Source organism: Ixodes scapularis, unplaced genomic scaffold, assembly GCF_016920785.2.
Source record: "Ixodes scapularis isolate PalLabHiFi unplaced genomic scaffold, ASM1692078v2 PGA_scaffold11__112_contigs__length_91849675, whole genome shotgun sequence".
Classification (NCBI taxonomy): Eukaryota; Metazoa; Arthropoda; class Arachnida; order Ixodida; family Ixodidae; genus Ixodes; species Ixodes scapularis.
The window spans coordinates 79,748,703-79,772,722 of record NW_024609837.1 but is presented as its reverse complement, the minus strand read 5'-3'; the positions used below and the strand labels follow the sequence as shown (position 1 = coordinate 79,772,722).

Genomic DNA, 24,020 nt, shown 5'->3' with positions numbered 1-24,020 from the left:
CACTGTACAATCCTTGCTTTACCGATCTTCTTTCTGCCAAAGTCCCATGTCTCCCAGCTCGTACACATAATGTAATGGTCACTTCCGAGATTTTCCCGGTGTTCACCCATCTTGGATTCCGGATGCCTCTCACCATCGTCAGGTCGGGGCACGTGTCCCGGCACCTGCTCGTCCCGATCTGTGTTGGCGTCTCCGGGTCCGTAAGCAGGGAGAGTCGCTCCTGGGCAAGCACCTCCGCGATTCTTCTGCCTTTGGCGGTAAGGTGGCGGTACCCCCCCGCCGGATGTGCTGCGTTGAAATCACCTGTTATGACGAGCGGTTCGCTTCCTGCTTTGCAAGCGAAACTCGTGAGCAGTTGCTTGAGGTCCGATCGAGTGGCTCTAGGGTTACTATACACACACAGCACATGTAGTCTGTTGTTCGTTCTTCCCGAGGGGATTAAGGTCACATACACATGGGGAATGCCCGTTATCAACGGTTCTTGTACCTCCACCAGATATTTTTTATGGACTAACACTGCCACATACTGGTCCGCATAGTGAGTATCGTAGCCCTTAATTCTTACATTCGTACACTTTCCAAGTTCTTGAAGAGTGATAACCGCAGGGGGTTCAGCCGCTTGCGCCGCCAACAGGCTGAGGCCACCCCTTTTCCGGCCGATTCCCCTGCAGTTCCACTGCCACACACTCAGTTTCGGTTGAATCCGCATGTTGAGTCCGTGTCCGAGAAGCCCGTTTCAGAGGGGGTTGGTGTACTCCCTCTTGGCCGTCTTCGCTTAAGTTCCTGGCTGTTTCTCATCTCCAGTCTCTCAAGCCTCTTGTTAGACTTGCTCTCCAGAGTCTGCATTCCCGTCAGGAACATCCGCATCTGCTGTTGCATCTGCTGAATTGTCTCCTTCAGCTGCGCGACTACTGTGCGGACTTCCCGGATTAGTTTGAAGTACACGTCTCCCAGTGTGGTTTGCGGCGGCGGGATCGCCTGCTGTTTAGGAGTATCCGTTTTCCCCGCTTTCTTGCGAAGTCGAGTGTTCTCCTCCATCAGCGCTTGAACTTGTTTTTCTAGCTTCTGCTCCGCTTGCGACTTCGGTAGGGAAGGCCATTTGATTGTGTTGGCCAGATCCCTACCCTCTGTTGACGCTTGCGTCCTTCCATTCTTCATATTTGCCGCGCCTCTTTCCTGGAGGTAGTTCCTCGATCTGCTTCTCCTTTTGTTTGGCGTCACTTGTTTACGCGTCTGACTCCGTGACTTCGATCTGCTCTTCATCGACACATCCGATATTGTAGAGCTCCACGCCACCTGTCGCTGTCGTCTTCTCCGGCTCCAGCTCCTACTTTTCCTGCTTTTTGCCGCCATCTTGGGCATATCGGGTCGGTAGAACTTCTGCTTGCATTCTTTAGCGTACGTACGATGGGGGCCCCCACATAGTGCGCAGAATGGTACACATTCATGTCCTTCTTGTGCTCCTGCCTTCCCGCAAGTCTCGCATGCGTATCCCCGTGGCTTAGGACAGACATCCACCCGGTGCCCAGTTTCCCCGCAGTTATAACAGGCTGCCCTCGTCTTCCTGTATATGTAACACCGTTTTTCTGTTCTATCAAACATAATTGTGAATGGTACTCGGTTCCCCAGGAACGTAACTAGCGCCGATTGTGATTTCCCGAGTCTTCGGGCCTCCAAGACCTCTGTGGTGCCTGCACGCGTAAGGCGCTGTATTGTCGCGTTATCCAGCCCTTGTCGGATCCCATGGATTATTCCTCTACACGTCTCCGCCGGTCGGGTGAGATATGCCTCGACCTCCAATTCCAAACCGGGTAGGTGTAGTGTCCTGATCTTCTCGAGTCGCGCCGCGTCCTCGTCGTCATTAGTACAGATAATAAGAATATTCTGAGCGCCAAGTAGTCGAATCTTGTAATCCTGCTGTAGTTCCGTTGCTACCGGCCCTAACATCGCTTCGCCAATCTGGCTTTCAATGCTACGGAGTTCAAATGTCCGCCTGGGCTTGACTACCACTTTCGAGCGATAATGGCGCAAGCTTGGAAGCTTAGGGAATTTCGTAATGTCGGCATTAGCCTCCCTTACTTGCATGGGTGGTGTTGGAGACGTCCGGTCCTGCTGCCGGGACTTCCGGTCTCGGAGCCGTAATTTCGTTACCCAGCTTGGGTCATCCGGGTCGGCTCCGTCAGCGCATAGCCCTGTTCCCTCTTCAGGGCGGCTCTGCAGCCGAGCAGGGTCTATGAAGCTATATTCCATCGCCGCCGGATCGTACCCTCTTATCGAATTTCCGCGGCTCTGGTCTTCCTGCCTCGCCGAAACTTGCTCTTGTGAAGCCACCGGTGCGGCGGCCGGACTCATCATCGTCAGGCCGAGCAGGACGGCCGCCACCGGGATGGAACCGGCTCGCGGCGCGCCGGGCTTCTGCTAGGCTTAACGTGGCTGCCACGAAAAATATTCGTAAGTCCAGTGAACTTGCACTCACCAACGCGAAACCGGTACCGATGAGCTCTAAATCACTTAAGGGAAGGCCATGCTGTCGGTGACCGTCGGCAGTGGAGACCTAAGGCCACCAAAGCCGGTGGAAAAACCGTATCCAACGGAGCCGATAGAAATTGCGTCCGCTCGGGCCGGCCTTCTTCTTCCTTTCGACTTGTGTAAGGTAGTGCCGCCATTTGTTGTAGGTCATGGCCAACTTTAACCATCTTATCCCTGAAACTTGGGTCGCAATTCAGACGGCAGCAGCGTCGCGCACAGCAATCATAAAGTTATGTTCAAGATAAACGAGTAACCGGGTGATATGTGCGTGAGAAACTTCGGATTAAAGGCTTTAAAACTCTAATTAAGAATCTTTTACTCACTAATATTTTGATGCAATTATGTCCTGTATGATATAAAGGGTGGTTGCAGTGATTGGAACAGTTTACAACGATCCAGAAAAATAGGTGCCTATAGGTATATAGAAAGCACAAAATTTCACTGCGTGTGCGTTGAGGTGGTGCATTTGATATAAAATATTAATGTGTAGCTCCCTTTCAGTGCAATATGAGACCAACAGATTGTCCTGCATGGTGGAGGATAAAACACAAGATGGTTTAAATCGGGAATAAAATTCTAATTTTTATCGTCATTTAAATTACACTAATTTTACTGGTCTGTAAAACTTTTCACTCAAAAATAATCACGAAAATATTTTTTACTTACAGATTATCTTTTATTTCAAACATTTATATCTGTGATTGTTTTGTATCCAACTCAAAAGATCATTCATCAAGGCAGACTTTAGGAGGCTGAAAACAAACAAAAAGCGGCGCTCTCGTGAGCAAATCACGATTATGATCTTTCTTTCTACCTTGCACTACTTTTCTTAAGTTAAGTGAAGTTTTATTACAAGCGAATCACAAGACGAAAAAAAAACGTATTACAAGCAAATCACAATGCAAAACATGTTGTTCGAACTGTTTTGTACTTACTAAAAAACTAATCAAGCTGCATTTCTTCGAGTTTTTCGGGATTTACAGAAATCAAAAACTCTTAATTGAAGTGCACTTGAAATGTACAATAATACTTTCATTCACATGTTTCAAAAATTGTTATGAATGGGTCAATAAATTTGTCGTGTTCGAAAATATATTTAGTGATAGAAAATTGTTTTTTAAACCATTAGCACTATTGTCCAGGTACATATACTGCTTATGGACTAGTTTGGACTAACCAAAGTTCGTAACGTCGCCCCGGGATGGCGCCACAAGCACGATGGCTGTGAAAACTGACTACAAAACATCTTCTGCAAGTGCCGACAGATGGCGGAAGTGGTGAGGTTGCGCTCTTTGAACACTCCCGGAAGCTCATGCCGCCGGCTTTGGAGACACGAGGACGCACGCGGGCTGCGGTTCCGTTCTTCGACCCAAAGCATGTGTTTCAGCCCAACTGATGTAGTGTCCTACATCAGTTGGCACTCATCGTGATGGGGACTCCATCGATGGCACTCACTTCATCGATGGCACATACAATGCCACTCATCGTGATGGGGACTTCAAACGTTAACGTTAAAGGCAACATAACGAGTGGCTGCTAGTGCGCATATGGTTTTAGTACAGACTGACGTTGCGCGTAGACACTAACGAAGTCACGTCGCGCAACGGCACCACTAGAGATTTTATCTTCAGTCGCCACGTACAGTGGACCATTTTATTTAATAATATCAAGCGACCGTCGACCGCCGGGACGACCAGTGCCGTGTCGTGGAGGCGTGCAGCGATACGGGAGAGATTTAGCGCGTGCGCACGAAGCCCTTTCTAGTGGGAGCGATGTCTGCTAGGCTATTCCGTTGATCGCACATAGATCCTGCTCCGTTGCAAGGGCGGGCACGGCACTTGCAATGTCGAAGTGCATCGCCGATACGCCCCTCTTGGAATGCGTGCACAATCCTATTGACGGCAGCCTGTGTAACCCCGACTGTTGTTGCGATATCCCTTTGCGTCATGCCGCCTATCGATATTCTCGCAATACGTTTCCGTGTTTCTATGGGCAATACAGCAGGCATAAAAATTTGCGCGCGCCCGCTGGTAAAAGAAAAGTGTGACTACCCGGCTACACAAACTAGATAACGACAGCAACAACGCAGCTGATAATACAAAACAGCAAGCGGAAATCCTGTCCATACTCCGTTTCACTTTGTGTTCTGCCGCAGCCGACGCTACGAGTTATCTTGGCCAGACCATCGCTAAGAGTGTGTCACGTGGCCGACTAAGGGTACAACTGGACGTAGAAGCGCATTGTCACGTATAGGCAGGGTGAAAACACTGGATTGGTTTTGAGGCTCGTAGCATTGGCTGCGGTATATAGTTCAATGCATCGTTGCATTCAGTTCGTCACGTCACCGTATTTTTCATTTCTTTTGGTGAACACAAAGTAAACGCAAACATAAAATAATCGAAAAAAAAACTCGAGATGACGCGCGGTTTATGCCACGCCTGATCAGTATCACGCAAGCAAGCACCGCTCTTTAAAACTTTGCTTAAAGGCGGTTAGCTATGTCAGCAGATAATCAACAGGGGCTTTGTGCGGTCAACGGAATAGGCTAGCAGACGACGCTCGCACAGGAAAGAGCGGTGTCATCGCATCCCTTCGCGGCACCGCGCTGGCCGTCCCGGCGGTCGATGCTCGCTTGATATTATTAAAAGCTTGGGCCGCTGTGCATAACATTCAAACCACAGCATATGTGGCATACTTCACGTTACACGGGTGGGCCAAGGACATGACTTGTCCTCCGCATGAATAAACTCACGTTCACAGTGAATAAATACGTGCAACGAAAGGGCTCTGGTGTTTTATGCACATCGCGCGCACGTCCTTCATGCACAAGATAAGTAAACTGATCTCCTTGCGCCAATGAAAAGGGGGGCTTAGAGAAGTTTCACCCCACGGAAGAGATTTGAGAGGCTGCACTTAGCATTCTTTGTTATGTATAAAACCTGCGCGAAATGCACGCATTTCTTTGAAAATCAGTGTAGCGGTAGCAAAGCTCTCAGGCCATTTTTTTTGGCTACATTATGTAAAATCAATCAAACAAGATATAAATCAAATCAATTTGACTTAACTAAAATGAGTGCTTTAAATCAAATAAAGCTTATTCAGATCAAATAGATTATATTAAAATAAATAAAAACCTAAAATATCTGAGATGAAAAAAAATCCAGATTTGTTTTTCCCGCTTGCTAGGGTGCACGGCGCAATCGTTTTCGAACGACTGAGTTAGCGATGTTTCGAACGCGTGGCGCCGTCTCTCGATAGACGTGGAAAGTGGATGACAGACTACTTCTGCTCTCTGCGATTTTTTGTATCTGGCACCGAGCATTACAAGCATCGCTAACTAGGTCGTTGCGAATCCCTCATTCGTCAACATTTTTTTTTCACAAAAAGGAGCTATGCCTTAACATTTTGTCAGCGAAACCGACCACATCGATGCACTTTTGGTGAAATGTTCAGCTTTCTACTTTGTCGGCTTGTTGTTCTGTGTAAGATCCACTGTACCATCCATATAAAGTGCATAAGACATAGTCTCACTGAATGTGATGCGAACTACGGACGGAATGAAAAGAAATTTGAAAGATGGGTGAGAAAGCATGCTGTTTGAGCCGAACATAGTGTGAATAAGATTTCCGCGACCTGTCGCTTGAGGAGGTATTTCTGCTATTCAGATCCAACGATGCCTTTGTTTTGATTGAGAAATATCTGCCCCAGCCTTCGTTCTAGTCTCTCTATGTTTCGAAAGAATGCAATTAAAGTCGTTTCCGCATCCACCAGGTGCATCATCAGAACTCCCCTGATTTCCCCGAAGGCACCGTCGGTACTCGAGCTCTTTAGTCATCCTAATTGGCCAATGAGAGTACTGGAAAACGCTTTCGCATTGATGAGCATCACGGCTGCAACTAGACACTTTTACACGGTGTACACTAACGCTTCGATCCTAATTGGGATGGCCCACATAAATAGTGTTCTTAGTGTACCGCGCTAAAATCTGCTAGAATTTCCTACAGAGGTGCCCGAAGGTAGTGGAAGCTTTCGCTAAGATTCTGGAAAGATGGGATCACTCGAGTAATTCACGAACACTCTAAAACTGTTTTTCCTATACCGTACCTGTAGAGTTAAATAATAGTTTGTGTCCCTGTAGCGCTTAATTTGGGCAAAATAAAGTAAGGAATGGCTGTCAAGTGTGTTTTATTTTTTTTATTTTACTGTTATTTCAGTTGTAATAAAGGCACAAATAACCCAAATTAATGTTTGATAATTTTTGAACAAGAATGACGATTTCTGTCATTCTCGTCTATATTTTTGGATAAAATTTGGACAAGAATGACGAAAATATATTCTGGTGAAGGGGAATAAGAGGGACAAAGGACAAACACAAATCTCCAAACACAACTAGGTGAATGGTACGCGACCGAAAAATCCGCCTGGTCCGGATATCGAACCCGGGACCTCTTTATTTCCAGTGAAGCGCTCTACCAACTGAGCTAGCCAGGGGTTAGACATCAGCAGAGCGAACGGGTTTTATCAGCTGCCACCAGTCTAACACCAGCAAGTGTGAAACTTGCATTTTAAGGTTATGATAATAATCCAATTAATTGCAAATGTGCAAGCGAGCTGGGCAACTGAGCTAACCCCTGGTTAGCTCAGTTGGTAGAGCGCTCCACCGGAAATGGAGAGGTCCCGGGTTCGATACCCGGACCAGGCGGATTTTTTAGTCGCTCACCAGTCACCTAGCTGTGGTTGGAGATTTGTGGTTGTCTTTATTCCTCTTGTTCCCCTTCTCCAGGGATTATTATCGTCATTCTTGTCCAGCTCGCTTGCACCCTTGCATTTAATTGCATTATAGACATTACCTTAAAATGCAACCCGTTTACCCTTGTTGGGTTTAGACTGTTAGCAGCTGATCAAACCCGTTTGCTCTACTCATGTCTAACCCCTGGTTACCTCTGTATGGGATTCACAAAGAGGTTGTCGACGCTTTCCACTTATTGTCTTCCCGCTTTTCTTTGGAGGATCTGTCTGTGGTAACCAAGAAGACGCTCAAACGTGACTTGGTTTTAAGTTTGTTTCTTGCCCCGCTGTACAGAAGTGTTATTTGCAGCGATGGTCGCCATGTACTCAAACGTGTTAAGCGTATGTGTGTACCACCCGCTTTCAAAACTTTCTTTTTCACATTGCATAGCATAACTCTCCCGGTTAAAGCTTGGCTTAGAGAAAAGGGCGTGGGTGTGCCATGGCCGGTGGAGTACATGTTGTGTAAAAGACCCGAGGCCGTCGTGCACAATTTTATATTATGCTGGGACGCAGACTTTTGGGGGGGACGTCCTCCAGCGTGCGTTAAAGAAAAAGTTCTGTATCAGCCCGTCGGGCATACGTTTTTTGAGCGTAAGCGGCGACGGTCGTGTAGCTTTTGATATGTTCTTTCTTTTAGGACTGTGCAGCATATGGCGGTCATGCAGGGCAGTGCGTCACGCCGACCCCAATACGAAAAAAGTTCAGTTTTATTTCTTTGACCTTGTTAAACAAATAGAAAGTGTTTTTTTCCACCCGTGAGCTCAAGCCCAAATGGCTAGGCCTTTGCAAAGAGCTATTGGAAATAAAAACATTTTAACATAGCCTGCGAAAAATTTGCAGAGAATTTTTATAATTATATGACATGTGTTTTCTGATTTATGCAATAAAAAAGAAAAAAAAAACATGGTTAGATTATTTGGTTAGACGGTCTGCTGCAAATAGAGAGGTCCCGGGTTCGACACCCGGACCAGGCGGATTTTTTCGGTTGCGCACAAGGCACCTAGTTGTGTTTGGAGATTTGTGTTTGCCCTTTGTCTCTCTTGTTTCCCTTCTCCAGGGAATATTTTCGTTAAAGCCAACAATAATTTTCCCATAAATTAAACCAGTTTTATTTCTTTTGACTCCGGAGGTTTTATGCATTCAGACTCTCATTTAAAAAATGCACTATATCTTCGGGCACTTCTGTAGTAAATCCCAGCGCGATACGTGGAACCCGGATTTTCGCGGATTGTTCAAAGTGGGATCGAGGCGTTAGTGTACACGCGGTAGTTACACACAAAGAAAAAACGAACTGCCTTTTTTTTTCCGGTCACAAAAATTCTTAAATGACGGCAAGTACCACAAAATGTTGTTTAACTAAAATACGGACGCAACCACCGGAAAACACCGATGATCGATGTTTTCAAGTATTCCTTTTTTGCAAATACAATTAACGATTGGAATAAGCTTCCCGAACATATCGTAAGTCACAACGATGTTTCAGTGTTCGAAGACGCCGTTAGACTTTTTTACTCTGTTTAAAGAGTGAGCATATTGCCTTGGTGTTATTTTATCTTTTTTTTTCTCTCTTTTTGGGGTTAAATATGCATATATTACGTGATACTTTAAATATTGTACTGCTTTTTTTATTTTTGTATATAGTGTTTTTGTACACGGCACGTACCCTCAGTTATTAGTTATTGGTGATAATATTTGTCAGTATATTGTCATTGTTAAATTTATTCTCACTTTTTACGCGCATTTAGTGCTCTTGTTTTCTATTTTACGCTCTCGGCGCGTTTTGTATTTAATCTTGTAACCGCTTTATTGTTCGTAGCTCTGTTTGAGGTATGAGTCTTATTCTTTTGTGTGTGTGTGTGCGTGTGTTTTTTTCCTCCCTGCCACGGCCCCACGGGCCAGCAGTATGTACAAATAAATAAATAAATAAATAAATAAATATAGTTCATCAAGCAGGGCGAAACGCGCATCGTCACGGCGTCTCGTTGCCTTTCTGGGCATGCTATTTTCGGCTAGACCAATCAGGGGAAGGAGAACAAATATATGGCATCAGATAGTTTAACGCGTACCACGTGTACACTTTGCAGTTGTCCCTAGAATGAAGCGATACTACCCCTAATCGGGCTGATTAACCTGGCGACCTTCCAGATCCTTCCATACTCACGAGATCCTCTCCCTCGGTGCGCACAGGTGGTCGAGCTCGTCCTCGCCTACACATCTAGGCAGATGACCTCCCCGTTAACCAATCGGAGTACAGCGCCTCGCTTTTTCTCTCCCACTCGTCGGAGCAATCAGTGTCTAGCCTCGAGGTCACGCTTTTATCTGGCCTTCACGAAATGTCGAACGCCTTGCCGAAGAACGTTTCACGTTGAAATTGCGAGATTACGGTGCATTCAGAGTTCGCGATTGCTTTAGCCGGATATAGCTAACGCATAAAGCCGATGAGCGTCGTGACGATGCACTTTTGGCGCTGCTTGATTGGCTGCGTCGTATCGAAGCGTCGGCTACGGTTGGACTTGAACTCAACTGAAGTATAGGATATTACGCGTTCCACACGAGCACATATCGGTAGCGTCAGCAGTACACATGACGCACATCTCAGGCCACCCAGAGACGACATACAAGCTAGCGTGCAATAACAGAAACCCGGGCTCACAAGGATTGCGCAAACATGAGAGCCGTCGCGCCGCATTCGCCCGCATATCTACACAAAGTGCCAAAGCGAAATAGTGGAGTCCAATCTAAAATGCGTGTACTGAAGGAACTTCTGTTCGTCGTGTATATCTACAGCAAACGTGTCTAGACGGAGTTTGATTTTAATTCAGACCAATTTATTACAAAAAATTTGTAAGATATCCTTTAGTACTCCTGACAGACTGGTATAAAATGGAAATTACATCGATTGATTGGCGGTTGAGCAATCGGCCAATCAGCGCGTGACATTCCGAGCGTGGAGTGTTCCACGCGCGACAGATCACACGCTGATTCACCGTTCGCACGAAATGTCAATCGATGCAACTGCCATTTAATTTCCATTCTGACAGGGGTATAATACCGTTCCTGTACGTGAGTTATCCTGTTCGAGATAAGTTGAATAATTACTTCTTTCTTTCACCTTTTTAGTTAGTGAAATTAAACACATGGCTTCAATTAGAAGCTGGCTCAGATGGTGTAAAACCGCTAAATATATCTATTTTAGGACGAAATAAAGCACGTAGGGAACGCAAGGTGCACCAAATTTACCACTCCTGCAGCATTTGCATAGCTAGCGGTGGGGAATCACGGATGGTAATTCAATCATTCTCGTTTTGCCACTGCTAGCTTTGCGCCTGCTGCACGAGTGCTAACTCTGGTGCATCCCCGCGTTCCCTACGGACTTTAACTCGTTCTAAAGTTAACTTTTTCAGTTGTTTCTCATTATGCTCAGCAAGTGTCTAAATTTAAACGATATGTTTAGTTTCACTAATGAAAAACACAACGAACCAATTTTAATTCATTATTCAACTTATCGCCAAGATTAGCAACCTATATAATGCCCCTCCCCCCAGTTAGCGCACATGCACAAAGAGCAGTAGTGTATTTTGTTTTACTGGACATTTACTATAACTTTCTTCGAATAAAAAGCAGAAACCCTGTATACTGTCTTTACAGGCAAAATATAGAGATGATATGCAAAAAACAAGGGTCCAAACTTGATGCTCTATTCCTCCTCATGCATGTTTTGCTTCTTCGTTTACTTTTACCCGCTTCGCTCGGACCCGTGGTCTTGACCGCGGCGACTTCATCCTCTTCAAACTGTTCCTCAACAAGTTCTGGCAAGTATTGCGGTGAAGTCGACCGGCGCGACTATCGATGCGGATGCGGATACCGTAAGCCGCCGGCATCATCCCGTGCGTCGCCTCCCCGTGTTTCGCTTCGGTCAGCCGACAACGCAACCGCGCGCACGTCGTCCATGTTTAATAATGAGTCGACCGTCACTGCTCGGCGCTGGTCGAGCAGTGACGGTCGACCAACATATGCTAAGTTAATCCCGGACTTGAGGGCGCTTCCCCCTTCCATATAAATATACATGTAGTACCTTTCATCATCGTCGTCATTTATATTTATTTAAGGGCTGACATCTAGAACACGCAAGGACGCTTAAATAACCAAGGACCCGCCATGAAGTCAAGCTCAGTGACGCCGGAAATACAACTCAATTCAGACAGCCTGGCGCATCGACGGTACTTTCATCGGTTGCGCACCGCTCGGTCGGCAAGTGAGGCTTAGTCTTTCTGCACCCTGCCTGTCGTCTGTTTCGTCTGCACGCTGTTAACCTGACTTTCAATACGATCGGCGCACCCAAAAAAGTTTCGATGCTAACGCGTAGTCACAACGCGATGAAAGACAATGAAAGCTAGCTGAAAGCGGAGCTTTTTGCGGTGTTCACAACTTGGTACCATTCCCAGCGCTCGTGCGTATAGGCTCGCTTGCTAAACCTGCGCTTTGACAATTCGATCAAGACGACGCTCCTGGCCCTGCGACTCCTACACAGTTACACATTGCCTTTCGGCTCCATGAACTGACAAGTGGAAGGGAGAAGGCAAATAGTACGCGTGTTCTCCGTGTGGTGGAGCCATGCACCTAGGCGTTGAGCACAAACCTGCCATGTAGTGAAGCCAACCATCTCCTCGCAGGATAGACTCCATGATGTTACACCAAGAGCACAGACAACAAGGCATTTCAACCTTCTTGACCGACAGTTTAAAGCTCCAGGCCTGCTTACGGTTCTCAGCGAAATAATATTTATTATTCTTTTTGCCATTCACGCGCCAACGAGTTGGTGCTAACTGTTCGCACGATAAACGGTAGCGCCAGAAGCCCCAAGCTACCATTGAAGCAGACGATGTGGCTTTATTTTCCTTGGTTTCGGTCAACGTCACTAGAAGAACTCAGCTCGGAAACTGCCACAGGAGCCCTCTTTGAATAAGTGGCTCCGATCCGTACTTGAAAACCGAACTAGAAGCGATCGCAGCGGCGCTGTCTCTCTCGCAGCGGCCACTTCGGGAACTAGACACCTGCACGTACCGGTTGAGTCGAGTGGCGCAAGGGCCGGTGGAACCATCTTGAAGCGCCATGTTGCAGTAGGTACATTAGGCAACTTTTATGTTTTGTCTCGCGCTAAAGAGTGGTGCTATAATCGTATCTAGTCCGGTCCCGATGTACATGGGCGGTCCGGGTTTTGAGGGAGTGTCTCTTAACTGAGTGTTCTGGTAACGTTGGCTTCGGTAGTTTCGCTATATGGGGCGTGCTGCCACTATTTGCTGCCATGACAGGGGGAGAGAAAAATTTTCGTTTCTCCCATGTTTACCTTCTGTCCGGCTGGGTGAGCGACGACTGTTGGCTCACTAGCCAGAAATTCCATGGGATCTATGCTCTCCAAGTGTGGTGCTCTTAATTTGATAATGCGTACCTGCACAAACAAAGTGTCTCATGTGAAGTTATTTCAATTATCGACAGGCAAGGGACGCCACCGACGTCACCAAGCCAGGGTGATCGCAGGACGACGGCATTGGCTGACGATGCTAGCCTACTTCGATATGCTGCCGACAGATGGCGCAAAGCGACAAACTCGAGAAGGAGGCGCTTCGATCACTTCAATCGACTTTATCTGTACAGCGATGAGTCATCATTCATACTTGAAAAATTCCCGAGGCGAGGAAAAAGGAAGAGACAAACGCAACGAAGTCTCGAGTAAGAACATTCACCAGCTAGCCTGTGCCACAACTATTATTTCGATGGGACATTATGGCACGTACAAATGCAATGTGCACGGTGATAGGGGAAAGAAACCTTGTACCAAATTAAGTAAGTTAAAACACTAGAAAAAAAAAGACACTCGCATCGTGCTAATGGAAGCGTAAAAAAAGCTTTTGGAAGATTGTCTGCTAAAACCAATTGCCGGCTCGTCAAATCGTGCGGGGTAGCTCGACATGTAACTTCGCACTGGAGGGAGATAGGTGCCTACTGTCGATGCCTTGCCGTTCCCCGAGTAGTTCAACGCGTTTAGGGATTTGTAGGTTTTAAGGTGTTCGCAAATATATGGTTCAGGCTCGTCGAATATGTTGTCCATGAGACGCATCGAGGATACCTGCGGCAGATTTGTCATTTTCTTGAGGGACAAATACTCTTTTATTTTTTTTACTAAAGGAAAGAGGAAGGGATGTCGATCTAATACAAGTAAATTTCAAGAGATGCCGCAGATAGTTCTCGGCGATGAGACATTTAAAGTATGCGCTACTCGCTGAGGGTCCTCAAGAACAAACAAATACAAGGCGAACAGGAAGTAACATTGCCCCCGGCAAGTTCGGTTATTTTTCTTTTTTTTTTTTACCTCCGCACACCGTGTATGTAGTCTCAGCAAAACTCTTCCGATGCAAGGCGGTCGCTTCCCAAAAAGTATTTCACATGTTGCTAAAAATATATATATTTCATATGTCTTCAATAGCAATCTAAACAATACATTCTAGACTAAAAATTGGAAAACAAACGGCGGCTAGGCGGCTCTATCTAGCCGCTCGTGCATGTTGTAAGATGGGGCATCGGGCCTGGGCATCTCGTGGAGAGGAGCCGATAGGCATAGTGTATGATGATGTGAAAAAGCGCAAATGGTTAGGAAGGGAAGAAGGGGACAGGACAGAGCGCATACATACAACTGACGCGTATTGAAGGAATTCGAAAAGGACGAAAAGGGGGTGAGGGAATCGAGTGATAAAAAATACCATCTAAAAAAGAAAGAAAAAAAAGGAAAAGAAATAAACGCAGTGAAAGCATGTTTAAATAAATAAATAAAAAAAAAATTCCTCAAATTAAAATGGTAGGTGTTGAGAAAACCATGCGAATTTTTTCGGGTATAACTGTGCTTTTGCTGAGAGTGCCACAGACGGTGCGCTAATACATGAACCTGCTTCTGCCAATATAGTTTTTGCCTCATGGCGTTCACGAGCTCTCTTGTTGCGGGAGTGCCTAGGGACTACCGCATCGTCGAACATCGGTGAACAACCACAGACTTTCACGTGAACAGCTAAGTGGCCAGATGGTGATGATTTGAGCGAAAGGGCATGTTCCTGCAGTCTCACATTTAAACACCGAGCAGTTTGTCCCACATAAACTTTTCCATAAGTGCACGGGATTTGAAACACATTTATAACGCAGCAGCTGGTATACTTGTGCGCAAGTCTTGCGTCGCGTTGTTCAGTGGTAGACGGGGAGGTGCTTAATTGACAGACTCAGAGAACATAAATATTCATGCGGGAAATTGCAAGCACCTGGCAACTTAGCAGCGCATTGCGCGAGATACAGCTGCGAACCGCTATTCGGAAACACACCAGTCATGGACAGATCGAAAAATAGAAACAAGCGAGAAATCATAGAAGCCTTCCACATAGCATCAGGGAAGCACGGCACGTGTGTCAGTGATCCTTCCATTGCACTGAACAAAAAGGAAATTGAACTGCTGAGACAATACATAGCATAACGAGGCGGATACCAGCACCAGCTTCAAGTTCCCCTCTCACACCACAAAAACCGAACGTTTATCAGAAAACGGGAAAAACACCACAAAAATCGAAAGTCCACACATCTTCATGAAGACATTTATCATTATTTCATAGCGTTCGCTCTTTTTCAAACTCATGCATTGGGAAACTCATGCATTGAAAAGGAGGAAAAAGAAAAGAATAAACAGTTGTTAGTCTGCGCCCATTTGTGTTCGTTGTGTTTCTCCTCATCTCAATGTAAACTCATCCTTTTCATTTCAATTTTTAGTCACGCGTTTGTTCTGTAGAACTTCGCAGCGCAGCACGTCTATGAATGTTCAGTGGTGTTTTTGCCATGTTGAAGTTGGGGCAAAATCTCGAGTTTCTTCCATGCCGAAAGAATAATAGGTATTCCAAACCTGGAGGCTATACGCTTCTAGTTGTGAGATAGGCGGTGGATGTACATAGAACGGCAGGCCTACGTTTATATTCAAGTATTTCACTCCTTTTTTTCGGGATACGTCAGACATTCAGGGATGTCAAACAAAAATATAATTGTATATTCAGAATCTCGGAGTCATTCTGCATGCAAGTCGAGGCTTTTTTGGGCCGTGTGGTAGCATGCTTTCATGAGTGCCGCTCTAAGACAAGTCTTTACAATCCCTCTATCTATAATCTTGGAATGTTCCGAATCAAAAGGAACAAGGTGTTTCTTTGACTGTGGTTAATACATACAGAAAATGTGGTTATTTTGAAATATAAGCTTCAGGCCGAAAAATTAAAGCATGCTCTTTGTTGGTAACTCATTTGTAAACTTTAGACCTTGAGCGTTATCGAGCAAGCTATAGCGTATCTCTGTACCAGAATGCAGTGCTTATATCTGGTTGATCAGAAAGTAATTCTAAAGAGTTGTCTTAGCGCGGCACTTATAATATTATGCCACCAAACGGCCCAGAGAAGCTTCGACGAGCAGGTAGATTCTGGATAACCAAGTTCATTTCTGTTTGAGATCTCTGAATGCTTGACGCATCCCAACAAAAGGAGTGAAAGACCTGAATATAAACGTAGGCCTGCCGTTGTTCCGTATATCCACTGCCTATCTCACAAATTGAAGCGGATAGCCCCTAGGTTTAAAATACCTATTATTCTTTCGGCACCGGAGAAACTCGACAGATATTTTCCCAAAGTCAACGCGCCAAAAAACACCGCTGACCAGTGTGACGCAAGACACGTGCACCAGTACACTACCTGCTGCGTTGGAAATGCGTATCAAATACCATGCACTTGTTGAAACGCTTATGTGGGGCGAACTGGCCGGTGCGTAAATGTGAGACTGCGAATTTCGCTGAAATCGTCACCATATGGCCACTCAGCTGTTCCCGTGAGAGACTGTGGGCGTTCCCCAGTGCTCGACGATACGTTAATCCTAGGGCGCTCGCACAACAGGGAGCTTGTGAACGCTATGAGACAAAAACTATTCTGTCAAAAGAAGCGTCATGTGTTCGCGCACAGTCTGTAGCACTGCCAGCCAAAGAACAGGTTTACTTGGAAAAATTCATGTGAATTTTCTCAGCAGCTACTATTTTATTTAAAAATGTTTCTTTTATTTGTTTATTCATTTAAAAAAGCTGTCGCTGCTTTTATTTGTATTTACTCTTTTCTTTTTCTTTCTCCTTCAAAATGGTTCTTCTTTATCAGTCATGAATCCCTCACTTCCGTTTGGTCCTTTACTAATTCCATCAATACACTTCAGTTGTAATTAAGCGCACTTTACTGCCCCTTCTTCTCTTCCCAACCATTTGCGCTTTTTCACATCATGTTGAACCAACTAGCCCTCCAGTTACTTTAATGAGACAGAGTGTAACTTTTATTGGAGGCACCTACCCAGCGTGCTGTGAAGAGCGTCAGCCACACGCCGACTTTCTGCAGGCCAGGCAAGTCTTGAGCTCCAAGGCACCCTGTTCGACACCGATTCAGTCAATTCAGTGGACGCCGCCTTGTAAACATGGGGAAAAGAACCGCGTTGTCACGGCAATGCCATGGTGACGCAGTTATTTGCGCCGTTATTTACATAACGGCACCCATTAACTACGTTTCCTATTGGCCATGAGACTGACGGGACAATTCGTTGGTACGCCTACTTGCCGTTCTACTTCGTTCTATGTAAGGCGAATACGGACACCACCTCCTGCCCCCTATAACCTCCTTGGGATTATTCGAGATAATGTCCTGCACAAACCCCATCGAGCAACACCTGAGTTGCCATTTCTCGGGTACGAAGCCTGTGAGTCGATCTGGGTTCTTCGTGAATGCTGAAGCAGCCAACATGTCCAGTTCATGTTCAAAGTACGTGCTCTAACATTGGTGGACTCGGATGACACGTGCAACGGTTGTTAGATGGCGTGTACTTTAGAAAAGGGCCTATTGAGATTACAAAAGAACAAGACAAACAAGAAACAAAGAACAATAGTATACAGACAGGAAGCTATTTGTGTGCCGGTTAGAGAGAAAAATGGTGGCCTACTACAGTTTATTAGTGTTTAATTTATTTGTAGGGCTGCGCACTTGCTCGATTAGCGTAGCAATTCATCGATTAATGGTATAATTTGATTAATTTTTTTTATCCGCCTAATTCCTTAAACTAAAAAAAATGCAACACATTTATCACACAGAAATGGACAAATAGACCTGTATAACGGCAAGCTTTAAGTTTAAATTTTGAACTGAAAAACTGTAGAGGCGAGATTCTAACTGAACACAAGTGGAGAATGTTATGCCTGCGTCAGCCACTTCAACGCCGCTGCGAGTTTCAGTTTCGCGCAGAAGTGTCCGCTCTGAACAATCAAGCGATATCATTATTGCCGTAGAATATCAACGAACCTCTTAGCGGCTGCGGCTGAAGTAATCATTTGTGTGTCTTGATATCTTTTAGTCGTTCTCAGGCACTCATCAAGATTTATTTAAGATCTGAGATTGTGCGTTCCGCCACTTATCACGTATTCAGCTACTGGAAAAAGATATAAATTTGACTCGTTTTAAATTATTATGCATGAGAATTAACGAAACATATTAATCGGTTAATGAATATATTAAATGATGGTGATTAAGCGGGTTAACATATTTATTTGACGTCTACCCTTATTTATTTCTCACCAATGTGGTCAGATTAAGGATCAGTCACACATTGGAGATTCCTTACGTTTTCTTACGTTACGTTACGCTATGACTCACCAAGAAATCCGTGCCTTGTAAATCACGTGCAAGCTTCTTCGGCAATTGGTTGTTACGCTTCTTACGACACATTGATATCCCTCTGACTTTCGACGTAAGCAGACCTGCGCTCTCCTAACATGAGGTAATGTAAGCAATTGGGGCTGTGTGAACTGGTCCTTATGTGACGTTGTGACGTAGGCGTACGTGAGTTGTGACGTAGGCATTTGGTAAGATATAGTTACCTTCCAAAGGAGCCCCTCAACATGCTAGTCGTCACCCACGGTTTCGCAACGAAACTCGTTTACGTGCATCAAACGTTCCAACGGCGTTGCAGTCGGACGCTCACCCTCTATCGCCAGAAAGGAGATCATTACTATTTTTTTGTGCGTGCAATTATTTAACCGCGGTTATAATAGGGCATTGGGTATAGCCTCTGGTTCAGAAAAAGATAGTACGCCAAATTGCTAGGCAATTGTGTTGCGTACGTGAAACATTCTGGCATCATGTGACACCATGTCACGCGACTTCAATTTCCTCGTTACATTTAGCGGGGAAACTGAATTGGTGCGTAGTTCAGGTGACGTCATTGCGACGTCATTAGAAATCATGCGACGTCGCAGGCCACGGCTTCACGAAATACGCTTTCACGAATTCTTGCGCAACAAGGCAAAGAACGTTTCACGCTAAGGAAAAAAGGCGTTACTTTTCCCCCTATGTTGCAATCGCGTTAGAATATCGTACTGGCTACCCTTCTTCACTATAGCGGCGGTCACACCGCGTACAGATTGTACAAAAGACAGTCTGCAGAAGCTGTCTGAGGCGTGCTTCCGCCTTGACGACGGTCATCTCCCACTGGTCGTACAAAGAGCTGTCTACAGACATGCCTAAAGCATACATATATGTGAAGCAAACACGCTTTCGATATGTTGGAGGCGCTGCATGCGGATAATTTTGTCAACGTGTCTGGAACGCATACCGTATGTTTTTGTATGATGAACGTATGATGAACGTATGATTTGTATGATGAACCTGCGACATAAACCAAAAAAAGAAAAAATATGCCTTAGTCTTAAAATTTGCAAGGCCTTCAGAATTGGGACTGGCTATCCCGATGAAAAAGAACTTTTCTTCTTGAAGTCAAGTGGGCCAAAGGCATCACTCTGTGGTACTCGCTACTTTTCGTAAAAAGCACCGGTACCATTACCTCCCTCCCCCCCCCCCTCAAAATATATTTGCAAGGGTGTTACAACATTGTTAATATACGTTTTTTATTAGTAACGTAACTTCCAAACACGCCATCATAAAGACTGAAGTCATCGAGAACCTTGATATACATTGCACTCCCTTTGATCCCCTTTTTCTTTCACTCCTCAAAGAAATAGAGAACGAGCACCCCCCGCTCTTCCACACATTCCTTGCAGTCTCGTTGTGCGTCGAGAAAGGCAGGGATAGCTTTGATTTCTAAAAGCGCGACTGCATTCGGTTAATGCAGCCCCTTAATGAGGCTTCGATCTGTTAGCTTTCTGATGCGAAGCTCTTATTTTTAAGAAACTCGAGGGACATGGCAATCTTAAGACGGATGTAACTATCCCAAAACTGGAAGCGGGATGGACTCCTTTTTTTTTGAAAACGGATAAGAAATACTTTAAAATGGGGAGAGGACGTTGGCGATACTATCAAAAAGCCACCAGTAACATTTCTTACTACTGGACGAGGTTGGCTCTGTTATAAAATGCGTTAGAAGTACTTTGAAATCGAGGAAGGCCCGGATACGAGTTAATGCCGAGTATGCTGTTTTTTACTGTTCTAAATAATCCATCGTCCACGCACTTCTTAAACCAGCGGTCAGTGCGGACCACTGCAAAGATAAAAGAAAGCCTGCCAGTAGGAAAATACATTAGGGTAATTAGCGTTGGTTTTAAAGGTCCTCCCGCATAACGAATCCATGAAATGTTAATTAATTCGCGCGTGGAAGTACAGCACCTGCCGACGCAGCGGCGGGAGGCAACGAAGTCACAAAACCAAAGTGAAAGCCATCCCCCGTCGAGGCAGAACAGTTTTCAGCAGGGCAAGCGAGAGAATCGCCTAGTCCTCTTTGTGTACCCCTGTGTTTTATTATTAACAAATTTTAAAAACCGGCCTGGAGAAACCCCCCTCCCCTCAAAAAAAAAAGAAAAGCGAAAGGGAAAATTAATATTTAATCAAGCTCAGGTTGTTCAGGCTACCATACAAAATATGTACATAAAGTTAAGGAATATAAGCTCTGAACATGGTGAAAAATCGCGCATAAAGAGACACGCAATTTTTAATCATGTTCAACGTTTACCAACTCGCCCAGCGTACTACTCTTCTACAGTATATAAGCTGCCCAGTCAAACAAAAAGGTTCATTGGGGAGTCTAAGAACGTGCAAGGTAATGTCCATGCTCAATATTTTAATTTGGCCTCTTCAGAATTCTAATAACTTGCTTTAAACAGCATCTGACAGGTATACCATTATAAAAGTTAAGACGTTTTGTGATCATGTCAAAATATAAATCGACAACAATCAACAAATCAATATTACTTTCAATCACAATGAAAAGTGTGGCAGTGCACTTGGCAGGCTGTCCGGCATAATGACATTTTTTATGGTCTTCGAAAGAATACCTTGTAAGTAAACTATTGAAAGCAAATTGTTCTATCTAACAGATATACGACAGTTCATTGCGAAGTAGCAGCTTTGTTCTTTCAAGAACAGGTCCAGGCACTGAAAATTACGTTGTTGCAATCGGTCCTTGACTGTTGAAGGGATGTCAAGGTAATTTAATTAAATCGTACAATTCAGCTTCAAATCGCCACCTATTAGAGCTTTCCCGCTTTTCCTTGACACACTGCGAACTACAAAGAACGGCTAGTGCAGGTAAGAAGAAATGAAAAAAAGTGAAAATTCAATTCAATTCAATTCATTTTATTTACTCCCATTTTTACATATGGGTGACGGAGACAGGGAAAAAAGCTGCAAAATGTGCAGCTTGACAAAGCCCCTGCCCCCTATCGGCAGATCGGCAGACAGGAAACGTTTACAGAAACATTTTAAAGGCGAAAAAACAAAACAGGCAGTTCTATGAAGGAGAAAAAAGTTTAAAAGTTAGAAGTGAATATTGTGCGTATTGTTTTCTTATTTAGTGCATCAAGACAGACATGGTGGTCTCTTAAAAAGTTCAGTAATGTTGGCAATGTATGCTGTAACATTTGAAGCCCATAATTTGTTCTAGGACGAGGTACTCTCAGGGACCCGGCGCTACGTACTCCGTATACCGTATTTTTAACACTTAGTCTAGAAAACCGCAGTAATGGGTGGTTAAAATACTTAAGGGATGCCGCGTATACTGTCGCAAGCTTATATTTGTAATATTCTTGTTTTTTTATTACTTTATGCTTACAGAAAAGTGGATCGGTGTGTGCGTAATACGACGCATTGGCTACGACTCGAATTGCTCTCTTCTGCAATAAAAAAAGTTTATTAAGGTTTGTACTGGTCGTGGTTGCCCACACCAGGTTACAGTAGGATATACGAGAATGGAACAATGCATTATAAATTAAGAGTTTAATACTAGATGGTAATGTATGGCGATGCTTATATAGAATTCCTACGATATTTGAAAGCTTAAGTGTAAGATTTTGAATATAGGAGTCCCATAACATATGTTCATGAAAAATTATGCCTAAAGTTTTAACAGTGCTTGCAAATTCAATTTCCGAAGAATTCAACATTAACTTTACATTAGGATTGCACACTCTACCTTTTGATTTAAAGATAACGGCTTTTGTTTTGGTTTCATTTATTTTTAGGGAATTTGAGACAGTCCATGAACTAAGCTTTTGCAGACATGTGTTTGCATCGGCTATCATTATATCAATATTGTTCCCTGAAAAAAATATACTAGTATCGTCGGCATACATGACAAATGGGGCGTTACTTGCGATAGCGACTACATCATTTATAAATAAATTAAAAAGCAGTGGCCCCAAGACACTACCTTGAGGTACCCCTGTTCGGACTGCTTTCAGCATAGAAGAAAAACCATTAATTTCAACTGTTTGCATCCGACCGCTTAAGTAACTTTCAATTAAAACAAGAGAATGCCCTCGAATGCCATAGAAATTTAATTTTTTAAATAGAATTTTATGATTTATCCGGTCGAAAGCTTTTGAAAAATCGATAAATATCCCCAACGTTAAGAGTTTGTTTTCTATATTTTTTAGAATAATTTCTTTTTACTGTGGAAGAGCTAGTTCAGTAGAGCGGCCTTTCCGAAAGCCATATTGAAAATCAGTAAATATCGAATTTTTTTCACAAAAGTTGTTAAGTCTAGCGTGTATAATCTTCTCTAAGCCCTTAGAAAAAACGGGTAGGACTGAAATTGGTCTGTAATTGGACATGTCATTTCTATCTCCAGACTTATATAAAACAGACACCTTCGCAATCTGCATACCCTTTGGAAAAACGCCAGTCGAGAGCGACAAATTAAAAATATGTGTGAGGTACGGCGTAATGATGTCAATCACATATTTTACCGGCTGCACCTGTATACCATTAAAATCAACACATTTACTGTTTTTGAGGTTTAAAAACACCGAACGTACTTCACACTCATCAGTAGGAAATAAGAAGCAGTTTTCTGCTATGCGTTGAGTTGAACAAAGATCACCACTTTGTAACTGAACAGGGGAAAATAGATTCGTAAGATAGTCATTAAATTTATTTGCTAACTCTACTCCACTGAAAGTTCTACCATTTATTACAAGTTCTTTGATAGTGTTTGCTTTACCGTTACGATTTAGGATATTATTAACTTTTTTCCAGATAACGTCACTTCTATTTTCAATTTAAAACATTTTATAGTAATATGCACTTTTTGCTTTTCTTAACATACTAGTTACTTCATTCCGACACTTTTTAAACATTTTAAGCACATCCAGGTCTTTCGTCCGCACGAAACGCTCATAAAGCTTGTTTTTATTTGTTATCATTTTTAGTATATCTCTGGTAATCCACGGTTTTCTAGACTTTTTGTGTGGCGTTATTTTTCGAAGTTTAAAACATTCTTTATATGATAGACAAAATGTATTAATAAACCAATCATACGCTTCATCGGCCGAATCCATTCAGAGTATCCCGTCCCAGTTTTGAGATTCCACACGGTGTCTAAACATATCTAGCGTTTCCGCGTTAACAACCGGAGAAAAAAATGCACTATTATGACACGGTTTTTCTAGGTTTTCGAAAGCAGAAAAAATATAAATTGGAAAATGATCACTGACATCAGAGCACACAACACCCGCGGTAATCCGGGTCAGAGGTATGTTTGTAATAAATAAGTCAAGAACCGTTTCACTACGTGACGTCACTCAAGTAGGATGCGTGATCACATTAGAAAAACCGTAAGATTGAAACAAAGAAGAAAACTCAACTTGACAAGCGGTAGCACAACTCATATCTATATTAAAATCACCACCCAAAATTAAACTGTAACCGTTTTCACCAACTAACTGAAATACTCTTTCAAGAAATCTCAAAAAAGCAGATTAATCACCATTTGGAGGTCTGTACAATACTGCAAGTAGAGTGTTTCCGAGTTTCACACATAGGGATTCGTAATTTTTAGTCATAGAAGTAATGTCTGTCATGAGACTGCACTGAGTATCTTTTCTTACATACATGGCTATTCCGCCACCGCGCCTTGAGCAGCGATTTAAATAAAATGTCGAATAATTATCAAAGTTCAAAACATTTGATTCTTGCATATACCACGTCTCGGTCAGCATTAGCACGTCAAAAGAAAATCCGAAGTCATTAAGAAGAATGCCAAGCTCATCGCCTTTATTACGTGCCGAACGTACGTTTAAATGAAAAACAGAAAATGGTTTTACTTTCTTGTTATCAAAAACCCTTCCCAAATCGGAAGGAAAGCAGACGTCCAAGTTGGTC

The 24,020-nt window shown here is 43.9% G+C and overlaps 1 non-coding gene and 1 pseudogene across 1 annotated transcript; one reads left to right on the top strand and one right to left on the bottom strand.

The window, feature by feature from the left end:
• Positions 1-24,020, bottom strand: part of LOC115331426 — a 92,675-nt pseudogene that overhangs the window by 5,954 nt on the left and 62,701 nt on the right.
• On the top strand, positions 7,159-7,231 carry Trnas-gga. The gene has a single exon. It is a non-coding gene; the product is annotated as a tRNA-Ser (tRNA).